Genomic DNA, 8,064 nt, shown 5'->3' with positions numbered 1-8,064 from the left:
ACATTATCTACCCCGGATCTTCACCGGATCTTCACGGGTTTTAACCCGACTGGAGAACAATAGGATGACGTCACTGGAGGTTTATTATTGAAGATATTTGGCCACATGATGAACCTATATCTCTCACATATGTGAACATAGTTCAGGGTATTCGTGTCTGCCATACTGGATAGTAATGCGTTTCAATGTGATTGCTGAGCAAGATCGTGACTGTTGACTAGGAATGTGTGGTCCAAGTGAAAAGATTTTACGAGCGCAGTATATAACCACCGCCGACGTTGCTGCCTCTAGCTATAAGTACAGTCATCAAGGGAAGACATATAACCCCATCCCGAATACCTGTGTATCAAAAAAAGCAACTGCCAATTTTTCTCTGCTATCTCTCTGATCAATCTTTATGTAGTGAAGTGTCAGCCTTTTGGAACCTCAGTCGACAGTGCATGTGTTGGTTTCAATAGCGATAGTGCGCGTGAAGATCCGGGTTAGAATAGGTCTTCAGCAACCCATGCTTGTCGTAAGAGGTGACTGTGCTTGTAAAAGGCTACTAACGGATCGGTTGATGCATGTCATCGTATCCCCTGATACCGTTTCCCGATGCGCACGATGTAAATCCGATACGATTATTGGCAGACTGCCTTCATACAGCTGGAATATTGATGGGTGTGGAGTGAGCAAGATCGTGACTGTTGACTAGGAATGTGTCGTCCAAGTGAAAAGATTTTACGAGCGCAGTACATGCCTGTCCACCAATACTTTCAAACCAAATTACTGCACTCCCACCACCGCCGACGTTGCTGCCTCCGGCAAATGTTTTCCCATAGACTTCTATAGTTACATTATATTTTTTTTTAAAAACCCTTAGCATTCAACAGCTATTACCGGTATGTGTGTGCACGTTTGGCGTTAGAGCAGCAATAAAAACAAAACAAATTACTAGCTTAGCCAGCTCCTTTTCCGAGTACAGTAAACTTAACACACCACCCCCAGTTTCGCACCAAATGTCACCTACTTGAAAATAGCTGTGGTCACATTCAGCATACGTCATCATGTTGAAAAAGACAGTACTAAATTTAGAAAACCATGGTCAGTTTTAATAACTGGATGGAGGTACATTTAAAAGACATAAAGATCTTACACAATATCCTCCAATCACAGCCTGCAGATATCTCTCGCAGGCACTGTCCCAACTGGTTCTGATTTGGTGTAGTAGAACCTTAACAAGTCATCAGGGAAGACATATTACCCGATCCCACACACCCGTGTATCCAGAAAAGCAACTGACAATATTTCTCTGATATCTCCCTGATCAATCTTTATTTAGTGAAGTGTCAGACTTTTGGAACCTCAGTCGACAGTGCATGTGTTGGTTTCAATAGCGATTGTACGCGTGAAGATCCGGGGTCTTCAGCAACCCATGCTTGCCGTAAAAGGCGACTGTACTTGTAAGAGGCTACTAACGGAATCGGCTGATGCATGTCATCGTATCCCGATGCGCATGATGTAAATCAGATACGATTATTGGCAGACTCCCTTCATACAGCTGGAATATTGATGGGTGTGGATTGAAACAAGAAAAAAACAAACAAGAGATTCTTATTTGTTGTTTAACGCCGCACTCCACAATATTCCAGCTATATGACGGCGGTCTGTAAATAATCGAGTCTGGACCAGACAATCCAGTGATTAATATCATGAGCATCGATCCACACAATTGGGATCGATGACATGCATCAACCAAGTCAGCGAGCCTGACCACCCGATCCCGTTAGTCGCCTTTTACGACAAGCTAAGTCACCTTTTACGACAAGCATGGGTTGCTGAAGACCTATTCTACCCCGGATCTTTACGGGTCTCCACGCAATTGTGATTGGTGACATGCATCAAACAAGACAGAGAGCCTGACCACCCGATCCCGTTAGTCGCCTCTAATGTCAAGCATAGTCGCCTGTAACAGCAAGCATGGGTTGCTGAAGACCTATTCTACCCCGAATCTTCACGGGTGCATCCCTACAGATTGGTACACAGCACTACATTACAAATGAATAACATGTATAGCGAGTGAGTGAGTTAAAATTTAACGTTGCATCGGCATTATCTCAGCCATATAGCGACGAGATCAAGTTAATATATTTACAATTTAGTCGTTGATGCAGTTTTGTTTAAAAACAAGTTGTAAAACATATTTGAGCATACTATATTTAGAAACAATTCATGAAAATATTCTAGCATAACAATATTATATGTACAGTTTTAAAACACGGGCTATAGGCCACCAGTAACCAAAGCTAGGCCACCTCGCTGGGGATCATGGGGACTTACAGAACCTCTGCTTCCTGCATGATACCCCAGCAGGATTTACGTCATCACTTTAGCCACTGGTGGTTGTGCACAATGCTAGCCAATATTAAAAAATACTCATCAATGAGTTGGCTTAAAAACACTGGTTGATGATAGTTACATTGATTATGATAGGATTACGTGTCACACAGTGGGGCAATATTTTTACGGTACTTTTTAACCTCCTGGACAGAGCCTTCAATAATGTCTGTTAATAGTAGCATCACACCAAAGTTAAAAACAAGCATTTAATTATTCACATACATATTTAAAATTTATTATACAGACCAATTTCTTTCAAGTAATTTATGATGAGATGCCCGCTGACACGGGAAAAGAGATCTTGTAGATTTACACTTTGATAATCTGAATCCCTTGCGATTGCAAAGTCCACACAGTCAAGCAATATATGCTTGGCGGTGAACCTTTCATCACAAGGGATACACTTAGGAGGTTCGTAAAACGACCTCGTCATGTCTTGACTGACAACCCAAGTAGGTATGACCGATTGTTGGTTTCAATTCGTGTAGTTTATTGCTTCCTGCTTGGGTGTCCCGCCTCTTTTGTGTGAGATCCCGAGTATAAGATTTGATGGTAGGTTTGAAATCACTGTACGGGATCAGAAGTGGGGATAACGGTTTGTTGGGTTTAACGCTGCTTTTAACAGTATTCCAGTTATATCACGGCGTAATAACATGTATAAGTTTCGCCGGAGAAACATATTACAATATATAAACAATACGCTTACTTGTGTGGTTGGCCTGTATTTATAGTTGCACACAAGTAATATACATCTGTTACCATCTGTTCAAAACATAAGACAGTACTAACACGGGTGTAGGTAGCAGTTAATACCAGAACACTACTCGTTCATGGAAAGACAGCTAAAAAACGCATGTATTATCTTCACAGTGCATAACAGCCATTTGCAATACATTTTGTTCGTTTGTTTGATGTTTAACCTCCCACTCAGCAATATTCCAGCAATATGACGGCGGTTTGTAAATAATCGAGTCTGGACCAGACAATCCAGTGGTTGACATCATGAGCATCGAGCAACGCAACTGGGGTACGATGACATGCATCGACCAAGTCAGCGAGCCTGACCACCCGATCCCGTTAGTCGACTTTTACAACAAGCATGGTCGCCTCTTACGGCAAGCATGGGTTGCTGAAGACCTATTCTACCCCGGAATCTTCACGGGTATCTAAGCAAGTGAACGAGTCGGATGTTCATGTAGCGGACGTGTACATTCACTTGTAGTTTTCATAGTTTCAAGTAAGCGGTTAACCTGGCCCTCAAAGCATTGTTTGAAATGTATCGAGTGGAGGAGAAAGTTTGTTTGTTCTTTAACGCCGCACTCAGCAATATTCCAGCTGTATGACGGCGGTCTGTAAATAATCGAGTCTGGACCAGACAATCCAGTGATTGATATCATGAGCATCGATCCACGCAACTGTGATCGATGACATGTATCAACCAAGTCAGCGAGCCTGACCACCCGATCCCGTTAGTCGCCTTTTACGACAAGCATAGTCGCCTTTTACGTCAAGTATGGGTTGCTGAAGACCTATTCTACCCCGGATCTTCACGGGTCGGAGGAGAAAGTAGCATTAACGTAAGGTGCCACTGAGCCTTGCTGAATCCACTTCTGGTTGGTTGTTGTTTAACGCCGCCCTCAGCAATATTCCAGCGATATGACGACTGTCTGTAAATAATCGAGTCAGGACCAGTGTCCGATCCCTGTTTTAGTTTGGTCTCATTGGAAGTTTGGGTTGATGGGAGTTTTCTACCTCGGAAAGCCACACACCTACCCAGATGTCTCCAAAGTCTTGAAGATCCGGGGTAGAATAGGTCTTCAGCAACCCATGCTTGCCGTAGAAGGCGACTATGCTTCTGGGAAGAGTCGACTAACGGGAGCAGGCTCGCGAACTTGGTTGATGCATGTCATCATATCCCAATTGCGTAGATGGATGCTCATGATGTCGTTCAATGGATTGTCTGGTCCAGACTCGACGTTTTACCGCTGTCATATAGCTGGAATATTGCTGAGTGCGCCGTCATAAAGCTGGAATATTGCTGAGTGCGCCGTCATACAGCTGGAATATTGCTGAGTGCGCCGTTCAACAACAAATAAACACACAAATACTTACTCAAAGCCAACCATTCCCTGTTTTGTCTCCTGAAGACAGAGGCAGGCAGGGTGACAACACGTACCATTTTTCAAAGTCAATTAGTATTGCAGTTGATACAAAAGGGTTCCACACATAGTACCTATGCAATGAAATGAGCTTCGCTTGTGTATGCCAGCCGACCGCCACACGTCCAGCTAATGAAACGCTATGTTTTAATTATGTATAGTTGTGAACATGTCAGGTTACATAATCATAATTCCTGTCGGGATTTGCCCTCTTACAACAAGGTCGATCCAGGAATTAACAAATTGGACTTACAAAGGACAATTATGGAAATGCCTCTGAACTCATTGCCGGGGAATGAATGGTGCTACATGCCCTTTGCATATTGAGTGGAAAGGAAGAACTCTATTATCATTATCAATGTCTTCTGTTATGCATACAAATATCGGCAGCTTGGAATGGCCATGACTAAAGCTGGTGTGCTAATTGATGTGGGACCCGTTTCACAAAGCGATCGCAGCGCTACGACTATTGGAAAATTCCCTTAAGGTGTGTTGTTCCATCGTCAGATTTCCACCCCTTCCCAAACTGATCCGTGAAGATCCGGGGTAGAATAGGTCTTCGGCAACCCATGCTTGCCGTAAAATGCCACTATGCTTGTCGTAAAAGGCGACTAACGGGATCGGGTGGTCAGGCTCGCTGACTTGGTTGATGCATGTTATCGATCCCAATTGTGTGGATCGGTGCTCATAAGGTAAATCACTGGATTGTCGGGTCCAGACACGATTATTTACAGACCGCCGTCATATAGCTGGAATATTGCTGATCGCGGCGTTAAACAACAAACCAACCAATTGCGTGGATCGATGCTCATAAGGTAAATCACTGGATTGTCGGGTCCAGACACGATTATTTACAGACCGCCGTCATAAAGCTGGAATATTGCTGGGTGCGGCGTAAAACAACCAACCAACCAACCAACCTTCCCAAACTGTCTGGCAAGCAGTTCATGTGATGACGTCTCCTGTGGTTCCACAACGATTAGTCTTGATATTCGGACGCATGTAGTCCCCAAGTCGCATTCCTTCGGAATCCCAGAAAACCGAAGCCTTCACCTTGTCCGGTGATGACACAGACTTTGCCTTCTTCTGATATTTCCACTGCATTGCCTGAAGTTTAAAATCATCCAGAGTTACATCCATCGCTCAACTTAATCAGCTGGGTTTGCTTCAAAACCAAGTTCATTCGCACGAGATGATGAGCCTGGCGCCTGTCAAGTGTTGGTTTGTTGTTTAACGCCGCACTCAGCGATATTCCAGCTATATGACGGCGGTCTGTACATAATCGAGTCTGGAACAGACAACACAGTGATTGAAATTATGAGCATAGATCCATGCAATTGGGATAGGATAACATACATCAACCAGTCAGTGAGCCTGACCACCCGATCTCGTTAGTCGCCTCTTACAATAAGCATAGTCGCCTTTTACGGCAAGAAAGGGTTGCTGAACACCTATTCTAACCCGGAGTGAGTGAGTGAGTTTGATTTTACGCCGCTTTTAGCAATATCACGGCGGGGGAGACCAGAAATGAGCTTCACACATTGTAGGAGTGAGTTGGGTTTAACGCCGCTTTCAACAGTATTCCAGTTATATCACGGCGTGTCAGCTCAATGTGGGAGGAAAGCCGAAGTGATGCAGGTCTCAGACGTTTACCACTTCGGTGAAACCCATGAGCACGTGTAGGGTTCTGACTAACCTAGAAACATAATCGGGGCGAACCGGGATTCGAAACCAAAGTCATAGGTTTCTTGCGTGCCCAAGGTACGCAACTCTGCACAGCGAATCGCGGCTCCACCTGTGCCCCCTTGAGTTGTAGGAAATGTCTAATGGTATATGTTTGAAGGAAAGGAAACTGGAAGGATAAATATACCGTTACAATAACTTAATTGTTGCTGAGTAAAGTCCACAGTGCGGACCGACCTGATTGTATCTTGTTCCCGAAGCCAGTAATGTGACGGTGAGTGGAGAACGGTGTTAGAGGTCCATGTGGCCATAACCGCGTGGTAGACGCTTGATGGAAAATAAAGGAAATTGGCATGATTGCAATCACTGTCGGAAGGCATCCATTACGCTTGTTTACACACCACTGGTTGCAACCGATATCTATTTGCTGGTGGTACAGGGAGGTATCGTGGGCGTAGATTGAATACTGCTTGGTCTGAAAGCTGAATTCTATTATATTAGAAGCATGACAATGTAGTGGCATTTCAGTGTTAGGTTCACGAGAATGAGTGAGTGAGTATGGTTTTACGCCGCTTTTAGCAATATTCCAGCAATATCACGGCGGGGGACACCACAAATGGGCTTCACACATTGTACCCATGTCGGGAATCGAACCCGGGTCTTCGGCGTGACGAGCGAACGCTTTAACCACTAGGCTACCCGACCGCCCCAAAAAGATAAATTGAACAATAGATACCATGGCGTGGCTATTGAATGGTCAATATGTTTCAATAAGCGATGATTAATGTTATGTGGAACGCTAGCCTTGTTCACTGCAGGAATCCAACGTACTGGAACCTTTGACATGCCAAATTAATTGCTCAGACACCCACAGCCTCCTTTGTCTAGTGGTAGAGGGGAAGGTCGGGGTTCGATGCCCGGCCGCGTCATACCTAAACGTTAAAAGATGGTACTTGTTGTAACTAGGGCTGCAACGATACACCTAGGTCACGATACGATACGTATCTTGATACTTACATCACGATTCGATACGTTTCTCGATTCGCTACGATACACATAGTGACAATAGAAGACAAGAGATAAATGAATTAAACTTAGTTTATTAAATGAAAAATTAAATGAAAGTGAATGAATGTTCATGAGTCATAAAATATATGAAACTTAATGAATCATCTGCTATTTCCATGTACAGTAAAGTTCCTTTATAACGAACACGCTTATAACGAACTGACGGATATAACGAACTGATTTTTTGTCCCGACTATTTGCTATTGTTACACTGTATATATGCTTATAACGAACTACGGTTATAACGAACTAAAGTTAGTGGTCCCTTTGAGTTCGTTATAACCGTAGTTTACTGTAATGGCTAGCAAACACAAAAGAAACAGTCCAACAAATGTGTGAGTTATGACCAGATAGTCCGAGTAAATACTAAATGTACTAGTGTCCAGTAACTAATGATTTGCCATTTTCATGTATAAAGGCAAAAAACAATTAAAAACAAGTATTGCAACTAACAAAACGGTCTATGAAGAGATGACTGTCACTAATAAAATCACGTCACACAACTTCTAATCGTGTATGATACATGATACAAAAAAAAGGAACCCAAATAAAAGATTTCTTCAAACACTTAACAGTTTTTATTGACATTTCAAACACACAAAAGTCTGCAGTATTTTGAAATGCCATTAGACAGACATAAATAAACGTAACAGTCCTACATGGACTTTCGTATCTAGGCTCTGAATCTAACATTCTCCACTTCAGAATATGGTCTCATATCATGAGCCATATACGTGTGGACTCCCAGTAATAGCTCGTTCACGTGTTGACATTG

This window comes from Haliotis rufescens, unplaced genomic scaffold, assembly GCF_023055435.1.
Source record: "Haliotis rufescens isolate VD_foot unplaced genomic scaffold, xgHalRufe1.0.p SCAF_47, whole genome shotgun sequence".
Classification (NCBI taxonomy): Eukaryota; Metazoa; Mollusca; class Gastropoda; order Lepetellida; family Haliotidae; genus Haliotis; species Haliotis rufescens.
Note: the sequence above shows the minus strand (reverse complement) of the source record.